Below are 14,831 nucleotides of genomic sequence, written 5' to 3'. Positions count from 1 at the left end.
ACCTGGAACATCCTCGCCGCCCAACTACGACAAACCCAGGACCTCCTTATCTTCAGGAAACACCTCAAGACCTGGTTATTTGAGCAGTAGCAGTCCTTCCCTCCCCCCCTTTAAGCGCCTTGAGACCCTAGCGGGTGAGGAGCACGCTTTACAAATGTTTGATTGATTGATTGATTGATTGATTGATCCTGATTTTAACAAGGACGTATCTGTCGTTTTGGTCCATCCAGGTTTTAAGAATGGTGAGGGGTAAGAATCTGAGTATGAGGATCGTGACTCTGCACTTCCTGGACAGGGTTGTTAGACAGATACTGTATATCGTCTGGCCCACCCACTCCGTCCCACTCAAAGAAGCAGAGACAGGTGTCAGTTGCTGATGAGGCCCAAGGCATGACGGGAAGTTTTGTAATTGGGTTTGTCTTTGGGCATTGCAGATCCAGGTCTTACTCCCAACAGGAGTAAGTCTAAGTCTGTGAGGGCTCTTCCGGCTCATGGCCTGTTGACCTTAGGCCAGTAGCTGACAGTGCATGGAAAGTACACAGAAGTGGCACTGCATAGACGTATCCTAATAATCCAGGGGTGGCGATGAGCCTTGAGGAAATAGGTGAACCTATTTAGGTGTCAGAACACAGGCAGAGGTGCCCGGTTCCCCTTAGGGCATTGCTAGATGACAGGGGTCAGTGCAGTGCCTGCAGTGGATCAAAGAGGCCTAGGTAGGTTGGAGATAGGATCCCGTGCCTAACAGCCCCGAAGTAGGTGCTCAGTAGTTGGTTGGATGGCCTCAGGAGCACTCTAGGTGGTGGGCTCCATGTCCTGTGTTGAGAAGGATAGTTCCCCTAGTTGAGCACCAGAGCCCTTCTCAGTCCTGTAGTCCCCCGGTCACCAGTGGGGAAGGGCATTGGCAGAGAGGGTTGACCCCACATGTATGGTTGCTCAAGGAGGAGTGCGAACTGCGCCACATCTTCTCGTGGGTGCCACGGTTTTGGCCAAGATGCACTGCCTGAAGAGCCCTCCCCTCTCCAATAGTCCTAGGGCCCCCAGGGTCCTACTGGGGTCAGCGTCAGGAAGGGCTGATGCAGGGTCCGTGGTAGGGCTCAGGCAGAATGCACCATTAGTCTACCTGCGGGAAAGGGCCCAGTTGTGACAGGGCGTTCTCCTACTGGCCAGACCCCTACATCGCCCTAGTGGTCTACAATCACCCAGTTAGTGGGTCCATCAGGCAAATGTGGTGAGGAGTCTTCCCCTGAGCCTCAAAATGGGATATGCCTTTGCAGGATGTCTTTCAGGCTTCCTGGATGGTCGTTTCTAATTAGGATCGTGATCATAAATAGGGCCTCGACAGGCCGTTACAATCAGCCAAGGTACGTGCTTCCATAGTACATAGGACCCGCGAGCCCGAATAGGTGCCCAATCCCCCAGGGTAGCTCACTCACCGCTCAACAATCAATGTGGCGGGTGGCAGGCAGCGGCATCCAGTCCATGTCGCGGTGGCAGGAGCCGCATCGCGGGTCCAGCGTACTTCCAGGTGTAGGAGTGGGAGGAGGTGGCAAGCAGCGTGTCTCTCCACTACCGCCCCTCCCCCGTCCACAGAAGATGCAAAGATGCACTATCAGTGAACCGAGGCTCGACGGGGCATCACACAGCGAGCAGAGGCGTCTGCTCAAACGACCCAGCTGGGGGGCCTCCAAATATAGCCCATGGCTTTGCAGGCCCAGGCCAGATACTGTGGCCACTCAGGCCCTGTAGGGCTGCCTTCCGCTCCTCCTGGCATGGCTGGACAGCCGGGATGGCACCGCTGGCATAGGGGGTGCTGCTGAAGGAGATCCGTGTGTCCTCCTGCTACTTGAGCTCCACAATGTCTCCCTTTTGCCTGCCGGCGCACAGAACTCTCTTAGCAGACGACCATCTCTATCATGGCCAGCCCACACCTCCCACGGTCCGACTAGTCTTGTGTACAGAAGAGACTCCTTGGAACGGTCAGAGAGATTGTGGGGCATATTTATACTCCGTTTGCGCCGAATTTGCGTCGTTTTTTTTCTACGCAAATTCTACGCAAAACTAACTCCATATTTATACTTTGGCGTTAGACGCGTCTAGCGCCAAAGTGCATGGAGTTAGCGTCATTTTTTTGCGTGAACACCTTCCTTGTGTTAATGATATGCAAGGTAGGCGTTCCCATCTAAAAAAATGACTCCGATGCTATTGCGTCGGATTTATACTCCCGGGCAAAAATGACGCCCGGGAGTGGGCGGGACTAAAAAACCTGCATTTGCGCTGGGTCAGGGCAGGCGTTAAGGGACCTGTGGGCTCAGAATGAGCCCAGAGGTGCCCTCCCCTGCCCCCAGGGACACCCCCTGCCACCCTTGCCCACCCCAGGAGGACACCCAAGGATGGAGGGACCCACCCCAGGGAAAAAAAGGTAAGTTGTGGTAAGTATTTTCTTTTTTTTTTTTTTTGGCATAGGGGGGCCTGATTTGTGCCCGCTACATGCCACTATGCCCAATGACCATGCCCAGGGGACAGAAGTCCCCTGGGCATGGCCATTGGGCAAGGGGGCATGACTCCTGTCTTTGCTAAGACAGGAGTCATGTTAATGGTGTCTGGGCGCCAAAAAAAAATGGCGCAAATCGGGTTAAGACATTTTTTTTGCCTCAGCCTGACTTGCCCCATTTTTGGACGCTCAAACGCCATTTTTCCCTACGCCGGCACTGCCTGGTGTACGTGTTTTTTTTTCACGCACACCAGGCAGCGCCGGTCGGCTAACGCCGGCTAACGCCATTCAATAAATACGGCGCCCGCATGGCGCTTCAGAATGGCGTTAGCCGGCGCTAATTTTTTTTGCGCAAACTGCGTTAGCGCAGTTTTGCGTCAAAAAGTATAAATAAGGGCCTCTGTTTTACCCACAATGCAGTTGGGTAGGAGCATATCAAAGGAAGGGGGGGCATGCACCTTTAATTGAGTGGAAGGAGTCGTCAGTGGTACATCATATTCAGATTGGTATAATGCCCGAATATCATAGACGAAATATAACCTGATAAAAATATTGTACCCTAAATATTGTCTACATGAATATCGTACCACTAAATTTAATAATAGAAAATCTAAATTTAATCGGACTTTACTTTTATAAATGATACATAAGGCACAATGGCAGAGAATATCTTTATCAATGACATTCTGACCCTCCACCTTCAGGACAATGTTCCTATTGTCATACAGCAGTGCAGCATGGGAAATGTATGGATGCATAACTAATTAATCTTGATCCTCCCTTAAGGGTCTTGCATCTGATCTGAAGTGGCGCTCCCTGAAGAGATTGAAATCTTGATGAATTTGATGCCATTTGTAGTGGGCTGCACATTCTGGGTCTGATGTACAAGTGTTTGTATCAGCGATTACCAAATAGGATGTTTTTTTAAATTGCTGTTTGGTACTTGCTTTTATCAATGTATGAAAGATTTATTTTTAAATTAGCAATTCCTAGTGGGTCTGTTTGTTAACCTACCTCATGAATATTAATGAGGTAGGTTGCAATTTGCAGACTATTCGAGAACACAACCATCACAGGAATGCTGGCCTGCCGGGGTCAGCAGACCACCATTCCTGTGATTGTTTTTATAAAGCTTTTTTTAAAATGCAACATATTTTTCTCACAAACAACATCATTTGTGTAAAAAAACAAAAAATGAACTGTTTAACTTTTATTTTTTAAGAGTAGGCAGTGGTCTGTGAGACATAAAACATTTTTTTTAACATTCTGAAAATGGGTTAGGGCTGCTTCCTAAATGGTTCAGTACATGTGCACAGTGCACTTAGTGGTCACAAATCTTGTAATATAGTGAAGGATCACTGACATAATGTTGTATCCAACAATATCAAGGACAAAAATATCATGTCAAAAATATTGATTACAAAAATATACAAAAATATAATTTTACTATGCTTGTAATAGTAAATACAGAAATATTGAAAAAATATTGCTTTATATTAATATCTTTAAAAACATACAAAAATATTATTTTTTTAATATATCTAGTTTAAAATAGTAAATTTTAAATATTTTAATACATAGCATTAATATAAAGTAAATTAAATACATTTAACTAATATAAAATACTTTATACAATATACAATTATATAAATACACACATACGTACATATGTGTGTGCAATTTTAAATATACAAATGTATAAAGTAACACCATTATTAAAACATACATTTTAATATAAAATGTTTAAGTTATTTTTTAAGTATATTGATATGAAACTTATATATACATATATGTGTATATTTATGAACTTGTACTTCGGATGGGCAAGATTTACTATTCCCACACCAGTCTGTGCAACAGTAAGGAAAGGGTTTGATTTCAAAGGAGTAAAATTTACTATTCCCACTCCAGTTTGTGCAACAGTAGAGAAAGCTTTGGACTTCAGAGGGATTAAGGGCCAGATGTAGGAAACAGTTTGCGAGTCGCAAACGGCAAAAATTGCCGTTTGCGAGTCGCAAACCGGAGTTTCCTATGCAGAAATGCATTTTGCGAGTCGGAACAGACTTGCAAAATGCATTTCCGACTCGCAAATAGGAAGGGGTGTTCCCTTCCTATTTGCGACTCGCAGTGCGATGCAATTCCATTTGCGACCGCGTACGCGGTCGCAAATGGAGTCGCAGTTACCATCCACTTCAAGTGGATGGTAACCCACTCGCAAATTGTGAATGGACCCAAAAATATTTTTTCAGGGCAGGGAGTGGTCCAAGGGACCACTCCCTGCCCTGAAAAAATACCGAAACTAAAGGTTTCGGTTTTTTATTTAAGTGCAGCTCGTTTTCCTTTAAGGAAAACGGGCTACACTTAAAAAAAAAGAAAAAATGCTTTATTGAAAGCAGTCACGAACATGGAGGTCTGCTGACAACAGCAGGCCTCCATGTTTGCGAGTGCCTATACTCGCTATGGGGCCGCAATTTGCGACTCACCTCATGAATATTCATGAGGTGGGTCATTGCGACCCCATAGCGAGTCGCAGTCGGTGTCTGAGACACCGTACTGCATTCCAAATTGCGAGTTGCAATTTGCGAGTCGCTGGGACTCGCAAATTGCAAGTCGCAATTTGGAAGTTTGCTACATCTGGCCCTAAATTTACTATTCCTACTCCAGTTCGTGCAACACTAGGGAAAGCGCTGGACTTCGGAGGGGTAACATTTACTATTCCCACTCCAGTCGGTGCAATAGTAGGGAAAGTGGTGGAATCCGAAGGGGTGAAATATACTATTCCCACGCCAGTCTGAATTTACTATTCCCACTGCAACCTGTGCAACATTAGGGAAAGTACTGGACTTCGAAGAGGTGAAAATTACTATTTCCACTCCAGTCTGTGGAACAGTAGGGAAAGCACTGGACTTCGGAGGAGTTAAGTTTACCATTCCCACTCCAGTCTGTGCAGCAGTGGGAAAAGCGTTGGATTCATAGGGTTTAAATTTACTTTTCACACTCCAGTCTATGCAATAGTAGGGAAAGTACTTAACTTTAAAAACAAAAAATATCTAAATAATGCTAATAATTTTACAACAAATATAAAATGCTTAAAATTAACATTATAAACCAAAATATTATATACACATATAATATAAAAAAACAATTAAACAACAGATTTATTTAATCACTTAATAAATACTTATTAATTAAAACAGTGCAATTTATGTATTACTCAATTAACCTTGCACACTATAGCTCCACAAATCTAGCAGCCCACACTTAAAATATAACTAGAATAAATAAATAACATAATTTATAATCCATTAAATAATTATTAATGCGCATGTCATACACAGTTTTTTCGAAAATGTTTTTACTGGAAATACAACATTGATATTATCAGTGATGTTATCTACGATACCATGACTGACATAATTAGTGGGGTAATTAGCAGTGAATGGCGAGGGCGCGAGTTAAAGTTACCTTAGGGAACGAGTTATAGATACCTGCGATAACTCTATTTCTATGGTTTGGTACATTTAAAATGTGAGCGTAACTATAACATCCCTGTAACCTTTGGCTTTTTCAGTGAATTTCTACTTTTTTTTAAAGGTAAAGTAATTTTCATTACTGTACGTTAATCAAACCACCAGTGGCCAGGCCCTGCGGTTAGCACCTATATCCTTTGGCCATGCACAGCAGTAGTTGACCGTAGGTCCACATGCCCTCCTCCCCCAGCCGATTTTCATTTCCAGGACCACATCCACCGGGGCCCAGACTAATTATTTATTTTTTAGTGGGAGGGGGCTTCGTGGCCCCCCTCCTCAGGGCCAATCTTGGCCCCAGGGACCCCATCCCCTAGGGCCCGGTCTAATTCATTTTTTTTTTGGGAAGGGCGGACACATGGCCACACTCCTCAGGGCAAGTCTCGGCCCTGCGGACCCCATAAACCAGGGCCCAGCCTTCTAAAAAAAATTATTTGTGGGTGGTGGAGGGGGCCACACGGCCCACGTTCCCAGGGCTGATCTCGGCACCGGAGAACCATCCCCCAGGTCCCAGCTGTGTGACCTGGTTGCCCCCCAGGGCACATATTCACAATGTTGGGGACCGTGGAGGGAGACAGATCCAGTTGGCTCCCTGCCTCCTGCAGGAGCCAACATTGCTGTCACAGAGAGGGAGCTGCTGAACCAGTAAAGAGCTAAGGGGTCAGGGTGTCCCTACCCTGGCCCCCTTTTTTCTTTTCTTTTTTTCCAGGAACTCTGCAGAAGCCAAGTCCCAAGATGGCTGCCAACACTTCCTGGAGGTGATCTGTCAAGAGAGACTGAGAAAAGGAGGGGGACAAATAGCGTTTTCCCAATTCATTTTTCCTTAGGTTCTTTAGACATGCCTACTGCCCAAACTGCTGAATGTAACTACACCAAATATGGCAGGAAGGTAGATGATGTTCTGCAGATCTCACTTTTTGTTGTTTGGTATAAATCAGTTCAATAGCTTTGGAGTAATATATAGCCAAAAAATATAGATATATAGGGATGCGGATCCTCTGTGGATCCGACTGTTCCAGTGCATATTTGTGCTTGGCTGCCAACATTTCAGCAAGGAAGTGTTGTCAGCCATCTTCGGACTCGGCTTCAGCTTCAGCCGAGTCCGAGGTAAAAAAAAGTTTACAAAAAAAAAAGCTAGGGGCACCCTGACTCCTTAGCTCTGGTGCTGTGGTCCCAGAGGGACCCAGCCAGGGCTTAAAAACATTTTATAAAAAAACATCAGAAAAATCAGTGGATCCATGGATTTTTCTGATGTTTAAAAAAAAACAGGTGGTTTTGTACCCTTTTCGGGAAGCCCCCGGGTGGGTCACGTCCCAGGGGTATGAGAAACTTAGGAGGGGGACACATGGGGCCCCAATCTGGGCTTGCCACAACCCCGGGGACTGCCACCCTGCGGTACTCAATCATATTTGATGTGGAGGCCTGCTTGCCCATCCCCCGTTTTGGACCCTCTCCGCAGCCCCAAGGACTATTACCTACCTGTGCCTTAATGTTAGTTGGGCTATGGGGGGCAATGCGCCTCCCCCACAACCCTGGGGTCCACCACCTCCCCAGGTTTTTAAATAAATATAGTGTGGGGCCTTGCCCCCCCCCAAAGCCGATGGGACCACCACCTCCCAAGGCAATAAATAAATAGAGTGCGGGGCCATGCAGCCCTCCCACAGCCCTGGGGCTTCAAATTAAAAAAGGAGGGGCATCTGTTTTGGACCCTGAGCCCTGCGGACCACCACCTTCCATGGGCTATTAAAGTTAGAATGGGGCTGTGGGCACCCCTCGTGGAGCCAATGATGGCCCTGGGGGCTGCCATTCTCCAGGGTCGCCTCCTGCTATGTCCCGGGGAGTCTCACAGACCTACTCAGACTCTCACACACCCACTCACAGACCCAATGAAACCCTCATGCACCTACTAACAGACCCACATAGGCACTGGCTCACCATTCACAGACCCACTAAGACACTGACACACCCACTCTCACACCTATACAGACACTCTCACAGCTACTCTCACACAGAATTACACACAGATACACCCTGTCACACCGATTCTCACACCCAGAGAGAGAGGTCACAGCCAACTCCTGCTATGCACGGGCAAAGGTCGTGCACAGTGTGGAGTTGGATTGTAATGGGGGTTGGCTGCAGGGCCTGGCCACTAGCCGCACCCTGCGGCGAGCCCCCACCGTGCAAAGCCTTTGGTCATGGACGGCAGCGGTTGGATTAACGTATATTGATGAAAATTACTTTACATTAAAAAAAAACCATAGAAATTCACTTTAAAAACAAAGGTTACAGGGATGTTATAGTTAGGAAATAGAATTAATCAAGCCATAAAAATTCACTTTAAAATCCAAAGGTTACAGGGAACGTTATAGTTAGGTGCACATATTAAACGTACAAAACCATAGAAATTCACCTGTTATAGTTAGAGTTATCTCAAGTAATTATAACCTGTGCCCAAAGTAACTATAACTCGCCCTGTCGCCATGTACTACTACTTACCCCACAAATTACGGCACTCAAGACATCTTTGATAACATCATTGATAAAGTGACTGCAATATCTGCAGTAAAAGTATTGATCACGTACCTGTGAATGGCGAGGGGGAGAGTTATAGTTACATTAGGGCATCAAGTTATAGTTACTTGAGGTAACTCTAACTATAACTGGTGAATTTCTATGGTTTTGTACAATTTAAATGTGAGGCTAACTATAACATCCCTGTAACCTTTGGTTTTTAAAGTGGCAGTCACCACTAGGACTTGTCTTGGCAACCCTTTTGACATTGAAACCAGTGCCTGTGCGTGCTGCGAGCCGGAGCCACGCCCCCTGTCCTCAGCCCCAGGGCAGCCCCCCTCCCGCGCGGGTGCCTGGAGCTCCACAGCTGTGGCCGTGAGGAGGTGGCGCTGCACAGCGGAGCGCAGGCAGCAGAGGGAGCCTGGACCCGGAGGAGGAAACCCGCACCTGGACAGCGGAGCAGGGCAGTGGTGCCCGGGGACCTGCACGGCGGTTCTTCGGCTCACTCACCCCGGGCGGCGGCAAAGAAAGGCTTTTCTCATCCAGAGTACTCTTAGCGCCGCGGAGGTCGCCGCGGAGGTCGCCATCTTCACAGCGTCCCTCTCTTCAGAGCCGGTGCCAGTGACAAGGTCTGCTGAGTCCTTGCGGGGGGGCGCCTGGTCGGAGGAATCCCTTGCCACCCCCAGTGGCAAGCATCAAGAAGCGGCGGTAGCCCTGGGTGCAGGCGGTGGTCCTGCTGTTCGGTGTGACGACTGAGGGAAGAGCCGGATGCACACCGCTTGTCTGCGAGCAGCCCCTTCTTACAGACGTCCTACAGCGGCGAGGAACGTTAACTGGACGGCCGCTGAGATCCGAGAGGAGTGGACTCGGGGGCTGTGGAAATGCTAGGCACAAAGGAGCTCACATGGATCTGATGGGCCCTGCTGCGTCTTTCTGGAAGTTGGCATCAAGGAGCAGAACATCATGACGGATATGTCTTGTAACAGCTCTACAGGTTCCATCAGTCGTGAAATCTGAATTACTTATGATACAGCTGTTCTCTTCAGGGTTTGGATCATGATGGTTTTGTCTGTGAGTCAGTTACAGATCGGACAGTGAACTTGAACTGGTGCTACTTGATTGGGTAAGCGATGCACTGACTGGAAATAACTCCAAAAACTGGATCTAGGCGATGGTGTTGTGGAAAAGCTTTGGGCTATTTTGACAGTATTGTTAATAGCAGGAAGCTGAAGCAACTTTTGAAGGAAGGAAAGACAATAAACCTCTGGTTTGCCATTGCACAGACTTGAGAGGGACTACATATCCCAAGCTGCTTTGAGGCCCCAGGAGGTGGCCATTTTCACCTGCACCTGCACCCACCTGCACCCACTTGACACCAACAAGCGCTATAAAGCGCGTGGGGGCACCTCGCTGGGCGGGACGCGCTAAAAGACCTGAGAGGGACTACATATCCCAAGCTGTTTTGAGGCCCCAGGTGGCGGCCATTTTTACCTGCACCCACTTGACACCAACAAGCGCTATAAAGCGTGTGGGGCACCTCACTGCGCGGGACGCGCTAAAAGACTTGAGAGGGACTACATATCCCAAGCTGCTTTGAGGCCCCAGGAGGCGGCCATTTTCACCTGCACTTGCACCCACTTGACACCAACGAGCGCTATAAAGCGCGTGGGGGCACCTCGCTGCGCGGGACGCGCTCATTAAGACTTGAGAGGGACTACATATCCCAAGCTGCTTTGAGGCCTCAGGAGGCGGCCATTTTCACCTGCACCCACTTGACACCAACGAGCGCTAAAAAACGCGTGGGGGCACCTCGCTGTGCGGGATGCGCCCGGGCAAAGCCCGGGCCAAGTGCGGGCTCGACCACACCCGTTGGAGTCCGGAAGAGGCTGGGCTGGGCTGGGCCACCCCCCTAACATTGACTATTCAAGTAGGCATTATTGATTTTAGCTCTATGCGCTATTGCCAATGCTGTGGCATCCCATAGGTTGCACCATTATACTGATACTCTATAGAAAGTTTTATCACCAATAACCGTCCCAGATGGGTAAAAGGAAAGCAATAGAGGCTGGAGCAGGGGCTGTGCTAAAAGCTAAGCGGAAAAGACACAAGCATGCAGCTAGCAACTGCGTTATGGACAGAAGTGACTCTTTTTTGGGTGAATGCAAGGACATTTTAACTACTCCTCAGGGAAATAATTCTAACGGCACTGGGGGGGAGCACTCCCCAACCAATAGGAGGGCTGGCCCAAAGAAAATTGCTGAAATCTTTGTGAAATGCGGGCAACAAGACACAGCCTCTACAGGACAGGGAGAGGGCAGGAATGTTATCACCCACACTGCTCCATCTCTAGTGAAGGAGCTACAACTGGACTCTAACGATTTCGTTCAGTGTAGCAACCGCTTTAACCCACTAATTAACACCCCAGAATCACATGACGACATCGACCCAGGTATCAGGGTGGATGGGCTAGCACCCGCAAGCACATACTCAACTCACATTAACCCACAGCACATTCAATGCATACAAGATTTAAAAAAGGAAGTACTATAACTAAAGCTCATGGTTAACTCCTTAATTGCAGTAGTAAAACAGTTAACTCTTGCAGATGACACGACCACCATGAACCTTACCCAGAGCCCAACCCTACCAGGCCCCATGACGAATCTGCCCATTCTTTCAGCACTCAGCCGTGATGGCCTTGTCCCAGTTGGTGCTAAGACTAAGAACTTACTCCAGCCTCCTTTGCAGAACAGTTTAGGCGCAGGAAACACACTAGACGACCATCACAAAATCCCCAAACTCATGAGCAATACTGCCCCAAAATACTCTGCACAGCCTGCCAATAATTGGTCTCAATCAGGCAATGTAGCTCTAATGGTCAACGTCCCCAAATTAAACACATTGATACATAAGGAAGGGGCAGACTCTATTAAAAACAAGGCAATCCATTGGATTCGCCATGTAAGAGGCTGTCGCTCTGTAATACGTGAGGACATAATCAATGTAGCAAGATGGCCAGACCCGGGAACACATTTTGACATTTTAAAACTGACACTCAAGGACGGGACCATGGTGGACAATTTGGTGGCCCTAGATGCAAGAACAAGCCCACCTGCACATTCGTGCATCCAGTTCAAATACCTTAGGCCACCTACGCACTACGGGGATCGTCTGAGCTACTGCCCAGCAAAAAATGTATCCACCCTTGGTGAGAACGATTGACTTAAAGCTTCATCGAAAACCTATGCGGAAATACCACGCAGCCAACTAATATCAATCACCCCCAGGTCTGCTGCAACCCCTAACACTGCCAGTGCAAGTATTCTCTCTCCCATTCACGATATATTCCTCAAGACCTTTGACAGTTCACTGTGCAAAAATTACAATACTGCATCTTTCATCTTGCAGGAATACTACCCACCAAATCAAGAACCGATAGCTAAGCCTGCAAGCACTTCCCCCATCAGGGCCAGGCCAGCTACACTAGAGGAACATCACCACTCACCCCAGGTCTCACTGACCAACAATGGCATTGATCCACTTCTTCCGACTCAACCTCACCTGCCAAACCAACCTCTGGCAGATAATCCTGTAAATACCAGGCATCTAGACAGGATAGCTCAACCGCTCACTGGGGTACGACTTGTCTCATGGAACGTGGCAGGTTTGAAATCTATCCTCCCTCTTCATCCTTCACCTCTTTTATTGATGAACATGACATGTGTCTTCTTCAAGAGACGTGGTCAACCAATCCACTTTTTCGAACAGGCTGTTCAAAATTCCATATCCCTGCCGTGCCTAGTACTAGAGGCAGGCCTTCAGGGGGCTTGACCATTTGTATCAGAACATCACTTAACTGTCGTATATTACAGCTACCCACCGACTCTCCCGACCTGTTAGGTCTTCGTTTATCATTTGGGTCTGACACTGTTGTGAACATTTTCAATATCTACGCCCAAGGGGCCGGGGGGTCAAGTCTCCAAAACCCTTTGTGACCTGCCAGCCCTTTTGCAAAACTGCCCCCGCCATCATAAAACCATTGTGGCAGGTGACTTTAATGTCACATTCGAACCTCTAGACTGGGATGATCTCAGATCCAGAGACGAGGAGGATCGAGCTTGGTCTATCCCCGCCCTGTCCATTCCACCCATCAAGAGATGGACGCAGGTTGCTGTCCAAGTTAAGTCACTGACCATGGAATTTGGGCTCAGGGCGTTAAATGGCAGAACCAAATCAGACACCAAAGGCCATCACACATTCAACAAAACCAACCACACCAGCAGAATCGACTACTGTCTATTCGACATAAGATTATGGCCCCTAGTCATCGATATGACGATTGTTGAAAGAACTGAAAGTGATCATAATCCTCTCTCTGTTCACACGTTAGCTTTGGGCGACCTCTCGCCCATGATTAACTCCTCAGTAGCAGCACCAGAGGGTATCAGCCTGGCTAACGACAAACAACACCTAAAGTGGGACAAGATTGTGGCTCGGCCCGCACTCATCAACGCAGCCAATAACACCCTAAAGACTACATTAATGAACCTAGAGGTGGGTCCTGCAATCCCCTATAAGGAAATAAGTATAATCCACACCTGATGCTTGAGGGATATCGCAGCCCACTTCTTAGTATCCCCAGCCCATGATGGCAAGAGACCCATAGGTAGGCACCGCTGGTTCAATAAAATGTGTCAGTCCCTAAATAGGCACTTAATCCAAGCTATTAAATCTAAGGATGCCACTGTCATCCGCCTAGCTAGAAAGTCCTACAAGTCAGCCATACGCAAAGCCAAGCGTGACCAAGGTGACAAGTGGTGGACAGCACTTAGTGACGCTGTCCGCGAGAGGAACTGTAGTCTGTTCTGGTCCCTGGCCGCGCAAGAGGAACTGTAGTCTGTTCTGGTCCCTGGCAGCGCGTTTAGTGACGCTGTCCGCGAGAGAAACTGTAGTCTGTTCTGGTCCCTGGCCGCGCGAGGCCCAGAAAGCAGTGGATTGTACATTACAACCAACATTGGCCCGAAGGACTGGGTAGATCATTTTAGCAGGCTGTACTCCCATGACCATGATAGCACCACTCCTGTCCGCATGGACCCCTGCCTCAATACTTCTTTAGCACTCACAACTAAAGTACCCCAGCTGTTCTCTCAAAGTGACATAACTTACTCCCTAGGCACCATAAAACGCGGCAGGGCATCTGGCTCGGATGGTGTCCCAGCAGACCTGTTCTCAACCGACATAGCATCCTGGTCAAGATACCTCACCATCACAGCGAACGCAATAGCATCTGGGGCGCCTATCCCAGAGTCCTGGAAAGGGGCTATTGTTATCCCAATCTTTAAAAAGGGCGACAGATCATTCCCCTGCAACTATAGACCAATTAGTCTAATTGACTGTGTGCAAAAAGTCTTCTGCCACTGCCTCTTGGGAAAGATTGAAGACTGGATGACCGAACATGATATCCTTAGTCCCCTCCAAGCTGGTTTCCGGAAGAAAATATCTACCACTGATCAAGCCCTCAGGTTCCTATTTCTATTCTGGAAAACAGTGCTTATTGGCAAAGGGAGCCTTTAATGTAGCTTTTGTGGATCTAAAGTCTGCTTTTGACCTAGTACCTCGCAACAAGCTATGGGACACTCTCTCCCGAATGGGAATCCCGGAGCATATCCTGGCAATATTGATACGGCTCCACAAGGACAACTACGCATGAGTTAGGTGGGACAACAAGGGCCAACTAACTGATAGAATCCATGTGTCAAAGGGTGTGCGGCAAAGGTGTGCCCTCGCCCCGACCCTCTTCTCTCTCTATATCAATGAAATCGTCCCTTCCCTGCTTAGAGTGGAGGCTGACGCACCATCACTTGGCACACAAAAAATCCCTGTCTTGCTCTTTGCAGATGATACTCTCTTGATATCCAAGACCCCTAGTGGACTAAGGAAACTCCTAACGTGTTTTGAGAAATTCTGCTCAACGCGGGGACTTGAAATCAATGCCTCTAAAACAAAACTAATGACCCTTAATCCCCATAGATCTTTTAGAGGGAAGTTTACACTAGAGGGCACCACACTTGAGAAGGTGGGCATTTTTAGCTACCTGGGCATAACATTGACTGACAACATGTCTTGGAAATCACACATAGGAAAGCAAGCCTTAAAACTAAAGCAAACAACAGGGGTACTATCAAAAAACTTTCACCTCTCACACACAAAACCAATTTGCCCAGCAATACAGATATACGAAGCCCAGGCTGTGACCTCAGCTCTTCATGGGGCCGAACTATGGGGTTATGCTAAAATCC

The sequence above is a fragment of the Pleurodeles waltl genome, chromosome 11, assembly GCF_031143425.1.
Source record: "Pleurodeles waltl isolate 20211129_DDA chromosome 11, aPleWal1.hap1.20221129, whole genome shotgun sequence".
Taxonomy (NCBI): domain Eukaryota; kingdom Metazoa; phylum Chordata; class Amphibia; order Caudata; family Salamandridae; genus Pleurodeles; species Pleurodeles waltl.
This window is presented reverse-complemented; position numbering follows the sequence as displayed.